Source organism: Coffea arabica, chromosome 9c, assembly GCF_036785885.1.
Source record: "Coffea arabica cultivar ET-39 chromosome 9c, Coffea Arabica ET-39 HiFi, whole genome shotgun sequence".
NCBI classification, from domain to species: domain Eukaryota; kingdom Viridiplantae; phylum Streptophyta; class Magnoliopsida; order Gentianales; family Rubiaceae; genus Coffea; species Coffea arabica.
In genome coordinates this window covers 41,344,121-41,360,325 of record NC_092326.1, presented here as the reverse complement: position 1 = coordinate 41,360,325, position 16,205 = coordinate 41,344,121, and the positions used below count along the sequence as shown (strand labels likewise).

Sequence of the window (16,205 nt, the reverse complement as noted above, 5' to 3'; positions counted from 1 at the left end):
ATCCATTCAAGCTTAATACAATAGTATCTAAAGCGATAAGGTAAAGTAAAGAAGTGCGGAAAACTTCTATAACTTCTCCAACCTTACACCACAAGATCATGATACATAAGTTATCCAATCCTTACATCAGGATTTCCAAAAGATACATTCAATTCCAAAATATGCAACAACCAAGAGTCTAGCCAAATACATTTGAAACCTAATACAAGCATACATCAAAAGAGGGTTCCATCAAGTTCCACTTCATCCATCCCTGTTAAGAAAAACAAATCTACGAGGTGAGCAAAAACGTTCGTGAGACCAAGATCACACATGCAGGCATGTTGTTCAAGTAACAATCCCAATTTTTCAAGTCAAGTAATAACATTTCAATAAATGACAATTCAAACTAGAAAAGTAAACAGAAACAATTCAAAGATATAGAAGCTCTCAGAAGCTATTTTTCACTTGCACGATCACGAACCTCCACGAGTTGACACTCCGTCAATCGGGTAGGTTTAGTCCGTAGAAACTTCACTTACACGATCCTCTTTCACCTTACATACCACACCGGACCCGCAATACTTTTATGAGGCGATACTCCATGAGTATGCCAAGCAAAACCTCTCGATAGGTCAAGCTTATATGAGCTCATGGTTCGCCAAGGAGTCCGACCAAACCCATGCCGGTTCGAATCCAAGGTTAGCCAATGAGAGAGTTGGGCGTCCCCCACTTAACATGTAAGAGTTGAGGAAATTCACTCCAAACGACTTATGCGACCATAGCATAAACAAGCACTTAAACATTTCACTTAAATTCACTTAACAATTCACTTCAAATAATTCAATCACTTTATGTCACGAAAGTCAAGTACAATTCACTTAAATGAGAATGAGTGCGATAAAGTACACACTCGACTCAGCACTTCCAAAATTTTCATTTATCAAAAGCAATTAACACGTTGTCACACACTTGACACTCACCGAGTGATTCAAGTAGCAAGTTCAAACGATAGTTTATGCGTCTTCCGTGAGATCCCCTTGAAGGTCCTCTTGAGTGCTTGGGCATTTAATAATAAACTGTCATGTATAAACCCCAATTATCGAAGAAGATTGTACTAGAGTACAATCTAAGAAAATCTCATGAAAATGAGTCCTATTTACTCGTAAATCGAGACTCAAAGGCTGGGTTTTAAAGCACAAGAGAAATCTGGTTTTCATCTCTAAATTCAAGTGTAAAACGATCATGTGATATCGAAGGGAAAAAGAGAATTCGAAAAACTCAATTTCCTTAAGTTTCGAAAATTTCAGCTTTGATATGAAATCTTTGAAAAATCGTATCTCACTCTTTACAAGTCCAAAATTGGAAAACTTGGTACCGTTGAAACTTCTTCCAAAGTACTAAAAGTTCCTAGAATACACTTTTCCATGATTCCAAATGGAAGACATTCAAAATTTGGCTCAAACTTACTGTTTTAGGCTTGCGAGACAGTTTTGGGGTTGGTTTTTCGCCAACTTTGGAAATTCGACAAAATTCACAGAATTTGAACTAGCTTCTCAGATTTGAAACTTAATTAGAGTTGCAATCAAGATTTTAAAACAAAATAAATGGAACAAGAATTGGAGTTTTGAGCACCAAGATATAGTGGCCCAAAGTTGCTGAAAAATGAGACCGTTAGACCAATTTTCCAGATTTAAATCGCTGACTTTGGGATATTGGTTGAACATCGAAATGGTCTCGGAATGGCACCAAATTTGGTAGTATTATCCTACCATATAATAGCTATTCCTCTACCAAATTTCATAGAAAAAGTATTCGAAAAATTGGTTAACAAAACATCAAAGTTTCCAAATCTCTAAGGCAAAACTGCCTTGCACCTCTAGTTCTATTTTTCTCAAACCTTTGGCCAATAAAAATGCCTAAAACATGTCTCATTTATGATAAACAGGTCTAATATGGATCCAAGATACATTTGGTAGGTGGTTTACACCAAGAATTTCGAATAGTAAGTCCCAAGTCAAGATTGGTTACAAATTTGCTCAAAATGAGGGTTTTCTCCCATAAAATCAGTTTCGAAATCTGGTCATAAATCACTCAATTCAACTCAGAATTGAGCGTAGTTGGTGGCGTTGAAAACTAGATTCATAAAGCTACAATTTCTTAGGAGAAATTATTTTTAAAATCTGTCCATAACTAGCTCACATTTGAGCATCAATTCGTTGCTCAAAACAGAGCTCCTAGTGTAGACGCGAAACAAGATAGTCATGTTTAAACGATTGGTATGGACTACTCAGGTGGAATCAGAATGTAGATTTTACACCTTTGGAAAGCTGAGAATGTCTAGTTTTCAGTGCCACAAACAGCACTCGATTTTGACATCGGAGCAAAAATTTATAGCCAAAACAAAAACACTGCCAGAGCAGTTACGAGAAAAATTTCCAGTTTTGCTGGTTTCGGAAAACACATCATTTGGCCAACCAAATCATGAATTTTTTGATGAAACTTTGTACACAACCTCTATTACACATATACATCAGAAACAAGTCATTAGAACCTAAAAAATTTGAACTAAAGTACACGGAATTCACAGGGGCAGAATCGGAAAAATTCTCCCTTTGACCTCCTTTGGATTTTCATCCTTAACATCACTCATTTCTAGTATAACAAGCACTAAACCAACATCAATAACACCATAGTTCATCAAATTAGTCCATCCAATCATAGTGGGAATTCATAGAGCCCACACATCAAAATTCAACATAAATAAAGCTACCCACATGCATGCATGAACTCATAAGTGCACTACTACTTCCATAAACTAAGAATTTCAAGGTTGATCATTGATTACCTTAGTTGACGACTTAGGCAGAAATTTTGATCCTCTTAAAGCTCACAAGAACCGTGGGAATGAAGTCCTTTTTTTCAGCTTGAGTTGCTCTCCAAGTGTTTAGCAAAGTTTAATGTAAATTTGAGGTGATTTGGTGGAGTAAAGTGAAGTGAAATGATGAAGAAAGTTAGCTCTTTCTTCCCTTGGTGTGGCCGGCTGCTTGGAGAAGGAAAAGAAGAGATGGTGCTAATGGTAAGCTTCCGTGAGAAGCTTCAAAATTTGTGGCCAAAAATTGCTTCAAAAGTCAACTAGGAATAGTGCGCGTACGCGCACGTTTCGTACTTGATTCCTCTCGAGTTTGTTTTACCAGTGCGCTAAACCTCTATTGCACTTCCATTCATACTATCATTATTCACTCTTAATAGCCTAAAAATAATGGTTTTAAGTTCCTCAATTAATCGCGTACATAAAAACGCGTACTTCCGATTTTTGCGCGATAAAGCGAAATTTTCAAGAAATTCTTATAACGATTATATCACTAACTAATACTTGAATACTTAAGAATAAAAATACCTATTTTAAGACTAATATACAAGTCTCCAATTTTCCAAACTTATTGTATTCTCGAATCGATTATTGACTCCAATCGCGTTTTCACTATTTTCACTTAACGAGTTTCCAAAAATTAAATTTTGAAACAAGTCACTTTAAAAATATAACCAGCTATAGATCCATATAATTAGGTCCAAAAAGATTAGAAAATAATATTTAGGACAATTAGCCAAATAAATAATTAAATAAGCTAGAATTAGGAGTTTAAAATAAATAAATTTTGTGAATCTTCACAAATGCTGCTTCCAATTGCAATTTGAGCATAAAAAATTGGGATAAATATTAAGAAAAGAGAAAATAGCATGCCGGATGGGGAGTTGGATTTCTGGTACGGATAACAGGCAATTTTCAAAAACAATATTGAAAAAAAAACAAAAATGGGACTCCACCATATCTATTTCTTTTTCTGGGCTCATTGCACATAATTTTTTTAACCAAAATATGCGAAAACACATTAATTTTTTTAGCATTCTAGTCCCTCGGGACTGAAATGCAAAATGCCAATGTTTTTTTTTTTTTTGAAAAAAAGTAATAGTGTAGCTGCACATGACTTTGAATTTTTTTAATTGTTACTGTAGTCTCAATTGAGTTCTTTTAGCACATCCTGGGCCTTATACCAGTGTAATTAGACTGGGCCTTATACCAGTGTAATTAGACTACTTGTTTTCCCATCATTTAACACCATGCAATCTTTTCAATAGTTTGGCAAACAAACTATCTTCTTAAAAAAGCATTTTACTTATTGGTAGAATCTCAATTGTTTTTCAGATTTCTCAAGCAACACAAATACTTGACTTTCTTCAAACTCATACAACAAATCTCCCTCCAATAGATCCAAAAAAGCTTGTCCCTAGCTAGGTTCATATTTTTTTTAATGATATGTACTATTAAATAGTGAACAGATATATTTCATATAATTCTCCTATGAACCACAAACGATAGTAATGATTTTACACATATACGAAAAGTTTTGCAACGACAAGTATAAATTACAAGTGAAGTACTTCAAATTATCAATTGTTTTTCCCTTTGGACACCAAAAACATAGGATATATTACTCCAAGTAAAGATGCTTTAAATTTCTTTTTCTTCTTTGGATAAGAATCATATAATCATTCCAAGTGTAACTGCACTCAAAATTGAAAAAAAAAAAAAACTATCAACGTGTAACCACACATGATATATGCAGCTACATTATTCCTATTTTTTTATATGACATTTTTCATTCTATTCCCTAGGGACTAGAATGTAAAATATATATATATATATGTCACAGCACATGTGTTGGTTTAAAACAATTTAAGAAAAAAAGAAAATTTAGCCAGTCGCCATACACGAGATATGCGGTCCTCGTGTACAGCGATGCTACAATATGTGGCGGATATGATAGAACCCAACAAATACCTTTTTTACCATTATTTTTAGAAATTTGCCTTGATTGGCAATCAGCCAGTTGCACCTGAATATTGTGGATATTATTCATTGAAAAACAATAAAGTTTCTTGAAGTTAATTTAGACGAAAATAAAGAAAGAGATTTAATTGGTGTCTACAAATTGATAAATAAATTTGATAGCTTTTTAAAATCAATCTTGATCAAATGTCATAATCATATATGCGATCATTAGTGCCTGACCTTCCAAAATTTAAGAAATGTCTACGTTTATAAATCGGAGAAAAGATGTTTGCTTTAACAACTTGCCTATTGGGAACAAGAACATGTTTATGTTTTCACTTAAAATGAAAAAATATGAACTCGTGCAAATTATGAAAATAGAAAAGAGAAACTATTAAATCACATTTTATACAACATAGTTATCTTGAATCTTGATTCTTTGTGTATTTGTACTTTACAGCGATCTCGTCCACCAATTGTGTGACGACCCCACTTCTCCCAAGGGCGAGCCCAAGGGTATCGGCGGGCCGCCTGCCTAGCTCGCGCCAGGGCTCAAAACTTAAAACGATAAGAGCCAGAGAATCCAAAAGTGTACCTTACACACTATATACAATCCCAAAAGAGTTATAATTACATTCTCCAAAAGTACCTACTCAAACTATTACATCCTTATAATTACCACCAAAACCAAAAGGTAGACCCTAAGGAGGGTCCTTATACAAATCACCACAATAAAAACAAACATTCTAATTGTCCGCTATTACAAGCAAATCTAACTATACTATACTAGTGTATGTGCCAAAAGTCCCCGCGTCGGCCCCTGCTAAGGAAAACAAAAGGAACGGGGTAAGTTATGTGCTTAGTAAGTAAACAGGGGCGAAAGCGTAAATTACACGTAACAGTAGTTCCACAGCAAGAGTAAAGCAAAAGCAGAAAAAGTAATATCACATAATAAGGATACAGGTGGCTCCAAAGCCAAGTCGGGTGCCATGCGTGACCTCCTGTCGACACTCCGTCGACCACAAACACGGTCCGTAGAACTCCACTTGTACACCCACCGAACACCTTATCACCCTCACTGGCCAGTCACCTCACAAACTTGCCCAGGCGAACGAAATCACAAACTTGAGCTTGAGTCACAAGCTCGGGTCACAAAATTGGTTCACATACTCAGCGAACCGGGTTCACAAACTTGGTGACCTCAAACCAAGTTGGACTGACTTCGACCAAGCCCTAACCGGCTCGAATAGTCCATCTAGGTATTGAGTTCAACCTCAAACTCACAAAATTCACAAAATTATTCAAAAGTCACCCCGAGCCACTAGTTCAAGGGTTTTAGTTCCAAAATTGCTCATATACATAAGCCATGTACAAATATGTGTGCAAATTAGGGTTTAGAGCGAGTGCGATAAAGTACACCCTCGTCTAAGTACCCTCTTCATACATATCGAAACACATAAGCAACTAACATACAAAAGCGGCCTGAGTACTTACCCAAAACACAAAAGTAGTACAAAAGCGGAAAGCACTTCGTTTATTGGCTAGTAGTGGGCCCCACCGGCTCTGCCTAGTTCACCACCGTCTGAAATCGAAGATTGTGTCACAATATATCACAAACGGCTACTAACATACATAAAACAAGCAAAACGGCAAAATTGGCACGCGCAAGTGCGAAAACGGCAAAAAGGGGCACACGCGCGCGCGCGGAACGGCAAACGGGACGGCCAAATCGGCCATCTCAAACCGTTTTGGTCAAAAGTTAGGCTAGGAATATCGGATCAAGGTGAACGAGACACCGTTTCGAAGCTATGAGAAAGGGCTACAATTTTCGTGAAGACACCTTAACCTAGATCTCAATAGATATAGGTCAAAAGGCACGAAATAGTGCCAGCCGTTTCATGGTGGGTTACCAAACAGGCCCTGTTTGCAAGGCCGTAACTCACGGCTCAAAAATCGAAATCAAGAAATTCCAGAGGCGTTAGAAAGCTGAGACGTAAGGCTAAAACTTTGATGTTTTGGCCAAGAACTAACGTATAACCCTCGATAACCAAAGTAGCAAAGGTCCTCGAGCGTAAAGTCGGGCAGCATGCCCTTTGTGTTTACCTAATTTCCAGCCATTTAGGCTTCATTATTTTTCTTCAACCACAATCCAACATCACACATAAAACAATTCAAGCCAAGAGCCGTTCCATAGGCTCACAACATCATAAAAACAAGATTCACAACAATTACAAGTGCAGAAATTCAACTTAGCACAAGACAGATTTGACGTACAAATGCGGTAATACCATATCCAAGGCTACGCTTATCGGATTAAAACAAAACCTACGCCGTTTCGAAGCTAAGACACAGATCTACAACATTCATGAAGATCACGTAATCCAGTTTCTAATGTAACTTAGTCAAATTCTCGAATTACTAAACCAGAAACCAATTCGTCGGTTGTTTAAACGCAGAACACTGTAATGGACATAACTCAGTGTACACAAGTCCGAATCAGGTTTTCTTTGAGGCATTTTAAAGCTACTTCAGAACACTACAACTTTTATGTTTTGGCCCAGAGCTAAATCAGAATGGATCCTGGTCAAAAATCGTGATAAACTGGACTGAACTGAAGAAACGGACTGCTGGGAAATACTTAAAACAGTAAGGGTATTTTGGACTTTTCACGAGCTACGTTGCTCCGATTGAGCTGAAATTTTATAGGCACACATAAAATACCATTCTCTACAACTTTCCTTCTTTGACCAAAGGCCAATTCGGCCTCTATCATATAGGTACAATTTCGGACAGAATGCTTGGGAAATTTTCCAGAAATCTGGAATTCTTAGCTCTAAGTGTAATTTCCTCAAATTTCTGGTTCTAATCACCACTAAACAACCTTATATAACTTTAGTTGCACATATATCATACACACTCTAAGTTGGGCAGCAATTCAGCAAGCCCTAGTTCATAAAACCAAAAGGGAAAAACCCTCAAATCATGATTGCATCCATTATTCACCACCGATTTGAAGTTACCAAGCTAATTTACACAAGATTGAAGGTAAAATTTAGGGAAATCAGCATCCTCACCTTGATTGGTGTCCACCAAGTGTCCTCCTAGCTTTCCTTTCCAAAAACTCTCCAACACTTCACTACTTAGACACTCAAAGGTGAGTTTAATCGGTTTAGATTTGGATTTCTAACTTAATTGAAGCAAATCAAGAAGGAAAATTTGTTGTTCTTGCTCTTCTTTTCTCTCCCCTTGAGCTCGGCACTTAGCAAGAAAGAATGAGGGAGAAAAGGCTCAAGTTGTCTTATAGGAAGGTAAGATGATCAAGGCTTAATTGTGACCACAAATTCTTTCAACACTTGGACTAACCTTGACCACAAATTTTTCTCTCTCTTGTTGCATTTCTAACCTCTAATTTTCGGCCAATAAGAAGCTAAGAGGGGGAAGATATTTTGTTCCATTAATGGTAAACTTGTATAGCAAGTAAGTGGTGGTCAATTGGTGCGTTCAATCGGTAATGCGCGGGACCCGCCGGTTCGCGCCGTTTTTTCTTAAAACACACGTACTAGGGTTTTGACTTCCTATTCACTAACCTTATCTTATTGCTCCTAATCACATATTATTTCTCACTTAAAAGTCACTTTTAATCACCAAATTTGATCCTTTTTCCGTACCAAAATTTCATCCGGCGAAAATTGCAAAAACCCTAATTTTGCTCCAATCCTGAAACCAAAGAGTGAAACCCTACTTTCTAGGCTCACTTGCACTTATTATGGAATAATTGGATAGTAGGGCTTTAAATCTTAATCCCTACATAGGGTTTTCGAAATACTCCTAAAATCAGACGTTACCGCCCAGCTAATGAATATCTCAACGTAGAACGGACTGGGGCCTCACAATCTCCCCCACTTAGGACAATTTCGTCCTCGAAATGGATTCGTTTGTTCAAAGCGTACCTTCAAGGTCCACCGAAGGACTCGTCATCTCAGGTTGACCCATCGCATAGACCCTTGCTGGCCCTTTGGATCGATTTTCCCCTACACTTGACGGCTTAGTTGTGGTCCCTTCAGTCGGTGGTTTGAGTCCATCCTTCTGTATCTTAGGGCACCGGGCAATCAGATGTTCGGTACTACCACATTTGAAGCATTTCCGTACCGAACTATTTTTCCAACAGTTTTCATCGGTGTGATTGCCCCCACAGAAACCACAGGTTGGCTTAGTGGCCGTGCTTGACCCTCCACGCTGAGCACTCCTCTGGGCCTCTTGCAGTATCTGACCTCGCCCAAAGCTATTCAGGGTTCTTGTAGGTCGTGGACCATCTGTGCCCTTACTCGTCTTAGCAGGTGGCTCGTTTCGCGAACTCTGTCCAACCAGGGAATCGTTCGAACTGGGTTGCCTCCTTTTCCGGTCATGGAAGGCTTTAACCTGTCCCCTGGCAGTCTCAATCCGTTGTGCTTTTTCTAGCGCTTGGCTAAAGGTGTCCAGCTGTGCGGCCGCCAATGCTTCCTGAATTTCTACATTTAAGCCTTGAGTAAAGCGGCGAATTCTCTTTTGCTCCGTCAGCACCAGCTCTGGGGCAAAGCGAGAGAGCTTTGTAAACTGAGTTTCGTACTCCGCCACACTCGATGCCCCTTGACGTAGGCGGATGAAATCATCTTCCCGTTTTTCTTGCACAATGGGCGGCAGGTATTTTTCATTAAACTCCCGTGTAAAGTTGATCCAGGTCCAAGGGGTCTGTTCGCGCTCCCACTTGACTTTAATCACGTTCCACCAGGCTCGAGCGGCCCCTTCGAACTGAAAAGCAGCAAAGGATATCTGCCGTTCTTCCGAGTACCTAAGCGTGGCAAAAATATCTAGCATACGGTCCATCCAACCCTCCGCTAAGTGAGGGTCGGGTCCACCTATAAACTTTGGGGGTGCGAATTTTTGGAATCGCTCCAAGGCACGGTCTTCACCCTCGTGATTACCCGGATTATGTCCCTGATTATGTCCAGGATTCCCCATACTGCTCCCCTGGCCTTGTTGATTTGACATTCGCTCCAGAAGATCGGCCATCCGCTGGATAGCCGTAGCGACTTGGTCCGGCCCACTCTCATTATTTCCTTCAGAGCCTCGCCCTTGCCTTTCATCTCTAGTACCGGAGGCCATTTAAGTGCAAAAGTCTATAGATCGGAACATGACATATGCTTATTATCCAGACTATGAGCAAAAGTACGAACGTAAAGCGTATGAACAAAAGACACATAAAACATAAGTTCAAAATGCTACGCAAATATATGCATATATTTACAAGGTCACATCAAAAGATTTACACATCACCGACCTCCAGTCGGTACAAAACCCAACGTACACATGAGCACTGGCTCCAAAATCTAGTCAGACAACCAAATAACAAAAGAAAGTAGTCATGCTAGTTCTAACAAAAGTCATACACTAGCTAAACAAAAGTACAAAAGTACAAAAGCGACCCTAATCGCCTCCCCTAGGGCCTAGGTTCCCAACGGAACCTAACGTGTCCACCTCGTCCATCCTCTCTGGACCGGTGGCTCGTGGTGGTGCCTCTGCGGCTAGATCTAGAAGGAGCTCGCAGTCGACAGACATACTCCGAGCCCTATCCCTCAGCTGCCTCTTCATAGCGAAGAGGTGCTGGTGTGTATCCTGAAGCTGACGGTGTAGAGCGTCCGTCCTCTCTCTCTCCTCTCGGAGACTCCGCTCCAAGTATTCAATACGCCTCGCCTGCTTACGGCCATCTGCTCTAGCCTCGTCTAGCTGTGCCCTCAGAGTCTCGACTGTCCTGTCGAGGTAATACCGCTCGTCATCCAATGCTATGACTACCTCGTCGGGATAGCCATGTGTATACCAACACGCGCAGGGTCGGCGCGACACCTGGCCAAAGAGAGAGTACAAAGTGTAAGGCTCTCCCAGCCTCTGCCTATAACGGATCGCCCGCTTACGCAGCGCTCGATCCTCTGGTCCCCTCCTACTCGGAGGTCTCGGTCCCACACCACTGGATTCCGCACCACTCGAACTGCCCCTATACATACCTACAAAACATTAAGTCGTCAGTCAACCGGCATTTCAGCTTAAAAGATACCATTCAACTTAAAAGGGTCAAATATGCCTAATGCCTATCACGTATGTCCCACAATTGCTCAAGTCCTCTAACCTAGGCGCTCTGATACCAACTGTGACGACCCCACTTCTCCCAAGGGCGAGCCCAAGGGTATCGGCGGGCCGCCTGCCTAGCTCGCGCCAGGGCTCAAAACTTAAAACGATAAGAGCCAGAGAATCCAAAAGTGTACCTTACACACTATATACAATCCCAAAAGAGTTATAATTACATTCTCCAAAAGTACCTACTCAAACTATTACATCCTTATAATTACCACCAAAACCAAAAGGTAGACCCTAAGGAGGGTCCTTATACAAATCACCACAATAAAAACAAACATTCTAATTGTCCGCTATTACAAGCAAATCTAACTATACTATACTAGTGTATGTGCCAAAAGTCCCGCGTCGGCCCCTGCTAAGGAAAAGAAAAGGAACGGGGTAAGCTATGTGCTTAGTAAGTAAACAGGGGCGAAAGCGTAAATTACACGTAACAGTAGTTCCACAGCAAGAGTAAAGCAAAAGCAGAAAAAGTAACATCACATAATAAGGATACAGGTGGCTCCAAAGCCAAGTCGGGTGCCATGCGTGACCTCCTGTCGACACTCCGTCGACCACAAACACGGTCCGTAGAACTCCACTTGTACACCCACCGAACACCTTATCACCCTCACTGGCCAGTCACCTCACAAACTTGCCCAGGCGAACGAAATCACAAACTTGAGATTGAGTCACAAGCTCGGGTCACAAAATTGGTTCACATACTCAGCGAACCGGGTTCACAAACTTGGTGACCTCAAACCAAGTTGGACTGACTTCGACCAAGCCCTAACCGGCTCGAATAGTCCATCTAGGTATTGAGTTCAACCTCAAACTCACAAAATTCACAAAATTATTCAAAAGTCACCCCGAGCCACTAGTTCAAGGGTTTTAGTTCCAAAATTGCTCATATACATAAGCCATGTACAAATATGTGTGCAAATTAGGGTTTAGAGCGAGTGCGATAAAGTACACCCTCGTCTAAGTACCCTCTTCATACATATCGAAACACATAAGCAACTAACATACAAAAGCGGCCTGAGTACTTACCCAAAACACAAAAGTAGTACAAAAGCGGAAAGCACTTCGTTTATTGGCTAGTAGTGGGCCCCACCGGCTCTGCCTAGTTCACCACCGTCTGAAATCGAAGATTGTGTCACAATATATCACAAACGGCTACTAACATACATAAAACAAGCAAAACGGCAAAATTGGCACGCGCAAGTGCGAAAACGGCAAAAAGGGGCACACGCGCGCGCGCGGAACGGCAAACGGGACGGCCAAATCGGCCATCTCAAACCGTTTTGGTCAAAAGTTAGGCTAGGAATATCGGATCAAGGTGAACGAGACACCGTTTCGAAGCTATGAGAAAGGGCTACAATTTTCGTGAAGACACCTTAACCTAGATCTCAATAGATATAGGTCAAAAGGCACGAAATAGTGCCAGCCGTTTCATGGTGGGTTACCAAACAGGCCCTGTTTGCAAGGCCGTAACTCACGGCTCAAAAATCGAAATCAAGAAATTCCAGAGGCGTTAGAAAGCTGAGACGTAAGGCTAAAACTTTGATGTTTTGGCCAAGAACTAACGTATAACCCTCGATAACCAAAGTAGCAAAGGTCCTCGAGCGTAAAGTCGGGCAGCATGCCCTTTGTGTTTACCTAATTTCCAGCCATTTAGGCTTCATTATTTTTCTTCAACCACAATCCAACATCACACATAAAACAATTCAAGCCAAGAGCCGTTCCATAGGCTCACAACATCATAAAAACAAGATTCACAACAATTACAAGTGCAGAAATTCAACTTAGCACAAGACAGATTTGACGTACAAATGCGGTAATACCATATCCAAGGCTACGCTTATCGGATTAAAACAAAACCTACGCCGTTTCGAAGCTAAGACACAGATCTACAACATTCATGAAGATCACGTAATCCAGTTTCTAATGTAACTTAGTCAAATTCTCGAATTACTAAACCAGAAACCAATTCGTCGGTTGTTTAAACGCAGAACACTGTAATGGACATAACTCAGTGTACACAAGTCCGAATCAGGTTTTCTTTGAGGCATTTTAAAGCTACTTCAGAACACTACAACTTTTATGTTTTGGCCCAGAGCTAAATCAGAATGGATCCTGGTCAAAAATCGTGATAAACTGGACTGAACTGAAGAAACGGACTGCTGGGAAATACTTAAAACAGTAAGGGTATTTTGGACTTTTCACGAGCTACGTTGCTCCGATTGAGCTGAAATTTTATAGGCACACATAAAATACCATTCTCTACAACTTTCCTTCTTTGACCAAAGGCCAATTCGGCCTCTATCATATAGGTACAATTTCGGACAGAATGCTTGGGAAATTTTCCAGAAATCTGGAATTCTTAGCTCTAAGTGTAATTTCCTCAAATTTCTGGTTCTAATCACCACTAAACAACCTTATATAACTTTAGTTGCACATATATCATACACACTCTAAGTTGGGCAGCAATTCAGCAAGCCCTAGTTCATAAAACCAAAAGGGAAAAACCCTCAAATCATGATTGCATCCATTATTCACCACCGATTTGAAGTTACCAAGCTAATTTACACAAGATTGAAGGTAAAATTTAGGGAAATCAGCATCCTCACCTTGATTGGTGTCCACCAAGTGTCCTCCTAGCTTTCCTTTCCAAAAACTCTCCAACACTTCACTACTTAGACACTCAAAGGTGAGTTTAATCGGTTTAGATTTGGATTTCTAACTTAATTGAAGCAAATCAAGAAGGAAAATTTGTTGTTCTTGCTCTTCTTTTCTCTCCCCTTGAGCTCGGCACTTAGCAAGAAAGAATGAGGGAGAAAAGGCTCAAGTTGTCTTATAGGAAGGTAAGATGATCAAGGCTTAATTGTGACCACAAATTCTTTCAACACTTGGACTAACCTTGACCACAAATTTTTCTCTCTCTTGTTGCATTTCTAACCTCTAATTTTCGGCCAATAAGAAGCTAAGAGGGGGAAGATATTTTGTTCCATTAATGGTAAACTTGTATAGCAAGTAAGTGGTGGTCAATTGGTGCGTTCAATCGGTAATGCGCGGGACCCGCCGGTTCGCGCCGTTTTTTCTTAAAACACACGTACTAGGGTTTTGACTTCCTATTCACTAACCTTATCTTATTGCTCCTAATCACATATTATTTCTCACTTAAAAGTCACTTTTAATCACCAAATTTGATCCTTTTTCCGTACCAAAATTTCATCCGGCGAAAATTGCAAAAACCCTAATTTTGCTCCAATCCTGAAACCAAAGAGTGAAACCCTACTTTCTAGGCTCACTTGCACTTATTATGGAATAATTGGATAGTAGGGCTTTAAATCTTAATCCCTACATAGGGTTTTCGAAATACTCCTAAAATCAGACGTTACCGCCCAGCTAATGAATATCTCAACGTAGAACGGACTGGGGCCTCACAATCTCCCCCACTTAGGACAATTTCGTCCTCGAAATGGATTCGTTTGTTCAAAGCGTACCTTCAAGGTCCACCGAAGGACTCGTCATCTCAGGTTGACCCATCGCATAGACCCTTGCTGGCCCTTTGGATCGATTTTCCCCTACACTTGACGGCTTAGTTGTGGTCCCTTCAGTCGGTGGTTTGAGTCCATCCTTCTGTATCTTAGGGCACCGGGCAATCAGATGTTCGGTACTACCACATTTGAAGCATTTCCGTACCGAACTATTTTTCCAACAGTTTTCATCGGTGTGATTGCCCCCACAGAAACCACAGGTTGGCTTAGTGGCCGTGCTTGACCCTCCACGCTGAGCACTCCTCTGGGCCTCTTGCAGTATCTGACCTCGCCCAAAGCTATTCAGGGTTCTTGTAGGTCGTGGACCATCTGTGCCCTTACTCGTCTTAGCAGGTGGCTCGTTTCGCGAACTCTGTCCAACCAGGGAATCGTTCGAACTGGGTTGCCTCCTTTTCCGGTCATGGAAGGCTTTAACCTGTCCCCTGGCAGTCTCAATCCGTTGTGCTTTTTCTAGCGCTTGGCTAAAGGTGTCCAGCTGTGCGGCCGCCAATGCTTCCTGAATTTCTACATTTAAGCCTTGAGTAAAGCGGCGAATTCTCTTTTGCTCCGTCAGCACCAGCTCTGGGGCAAAGCGAGAGAGCTTTGTAAACTGAGTTTCGTACTCCGCCACACTCGATGCCCCTTGACGTAGGCGGATGAAATCATCTTCCCGTTTTTCTTGCACAATGGGCGGCAGGTATTTTTCATTAAACTCCCGTGTAAAGTTGATCCAGGTCCAAGGGGTCTGTTCGCGCTCCCACTTGACTTTAATCACGTTCCACCAGGCTCGAGCGGCCCCTTCGAACTGAAAAGCAGCAAAGGATATCTGCCGTTCTTCCGAGTACCTAAGCGTGGCAAAAATATCTAGCATACGGTCCATCCAACCCTCCGCTAAGTGAGGGTCGGGTCCACCTATAAACTTTGGGGGTGCGAATTTTTGGAATCGCTCCAAGGCACGGTCTTCACCCTCGTGATTACCCGGATTATGTCCCTGATTATGTCCAGGATTCCCCATACTGCTCCCCTGGCCTTGTTGATTTGACATTCGCTCCAGAAGATCGGCCATCCGCTGGATAGCCGTAGCGACTTGGTCCGGCCCACTCTCATTATTTCCTTCAGAGCCTCGCCCTTGCCTTTCATCTCTAGTACCGGAGGCCATTTAAGTGCAAAAGTCTATAGATCGGAACATGACATATGCTTATTATCCAGACTATGAGCAAAAGTACGAACGTAAAGCGTATGAACAAAAGACACATAAAACATAAGTTCAAAATGCTACGCAAATATATGCATATATTTACAAGGTCACATCAAAAGATTTACACATCACCGACCTCCAGTCGGTACAAAACCCAACGTACACATGAGCACTGGCTCCAAAATCTAGTCAGACAACCAAATAACAAAAGAAAGTAGTCATGCTAGTTCTAACAAAAGTCATACACTAGCTAAACAAAAGTACAAAAGTACAAAAGCGACCCTAATCGCCTCCCCTAGGGCCTAGGTTCCCAACGGAACCTAACGTGTCCACCTCGTCCATCCTCTCTGGACCGGTGGCTCGTGGTGGTGCCTCTGCGGCTAGATCTAGAAGGAGCTCGCAGTCGACAGACATACTCCGAGCCCTATCCCTCAGCTGCCTCTTCATAGCGAAGAGGTGCTGGTGTGTATCCTGAAGCTGACGGTGTAGAGCGTCCGTCCTCTCTCTCTCC

General features: G+C 41.3%; 1 long non-coding RNA gene across 1 annotated transcript; it reads right to left on the bottom strand.

Annotated features, from left to right (window-relative positions):
- Positions 1 to 5,393: 5,393 nt before the first annotated feature.
- LOC140014060 (uncharacterized) lies at positions 5,394 to 8,060 on the bottom strand. The gene is made up of 3 exons (XR_011820946.1): positions 7,888 to 8,060; positions 6,308 to 6,395; positions 5,394 to 5,636 (listed from the first exon to the last, which is right to left on the bottom strand). It is a non-coding gene; the product is annotated as an uncharacterized lncRNA (long non-coding RNA).
- Between the last annotated feature and the right edge of the window lie 8,145 nt (positions 8,061 to 16,205).